A 2786-nucleotide genomic window follows, 5' to 3' on the forward strand; every position below is an offset into this window, starting at 1 on the left:
TCTCATGTATGTGCCAACAGAGTTGTTGCGTTTTTTGTCTCTATGTGCTAACAGTTTTGGCAGCACCAAAGCATGTTTCCGTACTGTAGCGTTTCTGCACACAGTTTCTGTTGCCAAGGTCTGCGCAGTCAGAAATTGTTTGCTGGGTACTTAAATGTCATCAAACTTACAATGCTTTTTTCGAAAAAATAATTAAACAAGGTCTTGCATCAGCAAGTGGAGACAATGCTCGTAAAAATACAATTCAATTCCTAAGTGGTGTCTGAAAAGTATTCGTGAGTTAAAATCAGAGGTATAAAATGTAAATATATAAAAGCGTCTATTACTTGTCACAAAGGAATAAATTCGTTGAACTGCACGGTGACGAAAAACATTATCCCCACTAGTAAAGTAGTAGTTATAGTTCCCTCCCACATATTATATTCTTTTAAATATGTCAATAATTTTTTCTATCGTGCATGTTCAATCAAGTTAAAACACAATACTCACCAATTCTTACTAAATATATTGAAATTAGAGATTAATGACGCATATAGAAGAATTCATAATTTGATAAGAACCATTCAAAACATCTCTCAAACTTTACATAAGAATTTACCGAAAAATATTCTTGATGACTTCTTCCTTTCTCAGACTCATGTATTTGACAAATTAACCAAATCAACCTTTTCACATATCCAAATTAAGATAAAAAACATTTCTAACAAAAACTTAAGAAATTCTATTAAAAGCATTAAACCTATTTCTTATTTTATCAAGCATGATAAATGACCAACGACAATAACAAACCAATTGGTCACTTTAATAAGGATAAAGAAAAGAAGTTGATTCAGATTGTTATTGAGATTGAACCCAATGAATTTATTAATAAGATTCAACACAACTACTTGTTTGAGATCAAGGACAAATGGTTTGTCAATTTGACTACTCAAAACATACCTGACAATGTAACCAGTCTTATACAACTTGGAGCAAATTTCAGTATCCCTAGTCACAACAAAAAGTACCTTCTAGAAATCATCAAGGATGTAGAAAATAATTTAAGATTTTTTAACAAAAAACAGCGGAATCAATTAGAACACATTTTATTCCCACATTGACAAATTATTTATCTTCTACACACAAACTTAATGACCTTGAAAAACAGTTGATTATTAATTTTAAACAAACATTGTCATTCTGTAAAATCCACCCTGACATATTGTTTACAAGAGCGGACAAGGGTAATGTGACTGTTGCAGTCGACAAATCTAATTACCTTGAAAAAATTAACTTATTATTAAAAGACCAGACTAGTTACTCTTTGACACAAAAAAATCCAATCAAAAACATTGAAAACAAACTTAATTCATTACTTAAAGACTGGGTTAAAAAAGACTACATTAGCGACTCATTATTCAAATCGATTAGATCCAGCGATGATAATATACCAAGGACATATGGTGTACCAAAAATACACAAAAAAGAATGCCCATACAGACTTATAGTTTCCTCCATTGGTAGCCCTCTGCATCTATTTGCTGAATATTTACACAATATTATTTATAAAAACATCCCAACAGCAAAAAGTAGTATCATTAACAGTTATGAATTTGTAAAAAAAGTCAGAGATTTGGAACTGCAGCAGGACCACATCTTATTGTCATTAGACGTAATTTCACTATTCACAAACGTTCCTATTAAACTTGCCTTAAAAAGTGTCAAAATAAGATGGAAATTCATTAGATCTCAAACAAAGATTCCTTTGAAAGAATTTTTGTATGCCATAGAATTTGTTTTAACGTGAACTTATTTTTCATTTGATAAAAAAATTTACAACCAAACCCACGGTGTGCCAATGGGCTCCCCTTTGTCTCCGATTATTGCTGACATTGTCATGCAAGATCTCGAGACATCAATCTTAAAAACATTATCATTTCGTCACTTCCTACGTATAATTACATAAGTGTCACATATGGGATTTTCAGTTTATTGCATAGTGACACTCAGAAAGTCATGTTCTTTGTGGTCACCAAGTATTAAAGAAAAATATTCATAAGTAAGGTAAAAATTTTAAACCAAAAGATCCCTTAACTAGGGAAACTATATGAAGCTTCAAACTTTTAAACTGCTCTTCTCTAAAATTTGCGTTTTGGAGTTACGGGATTATACGTAGGGAGTGACGGTTTAAACCTGTATTCTACTATAGATATGTTGACGACATAATATTAAGTGCTCTTAAAAACTTGCAAACACATCTTCTTGATACTTTCAACTCTTACAACAACAGAATACAATTTACTATTGAAACACAAACCAACAATACATTGAATGTTTTGGACATTAAATTGATCATACATAACAACAAAATAATAACTGATTGGTATCACAAGGAAACCTTTTCGAGCAGATACCTAAATTACCACTCATCACACCCAATTTCCCAAAAAAGTGGAACAATAATAGGATTAGTCGATAGAGTTTTTTACTTATCCCATCCCTCATTCCATAAAAAAAATTTACATCTTATCATAGAAATTCTCATACTCAACAATTATCCACTACACCTCATATTCAAAATCATCATAAACAGAATACAATATTTAATTAACACTGATTCAAAGAAACAAAAAGAAATCTCAACAACACAAACTCAATCTTTAGATAAGAAAAAGAAAATCAAAAAAGTATCCACAGCTCCAAATATCCAAGATAAATGTAAATACAAAAGTGAAGGCCAATCGGATCAAAACACAGGTGTATGTGTGTTGAAATCCAAAGTTTATTACAAATTTTGTACAAACGTT

Source organism: Pseudomyrmex gracilis, unplaced genomic scaffold (genome assembly GCF_002006095.1).
Source record: "Pseudomyrmex gracilis isolate BER0280 unplaced genomic scaffold, ASM200609v1 scaffold_1657, whole genome shotgun sequence".
In the NCBI taxonomy this organism is placed as follows: Eukaryota; Metazoa; Arthropoda; class Insecta; order Hymenoptera; family Formicidae; genus Pseudomyrmex; species Pseudomyrmex gracilis.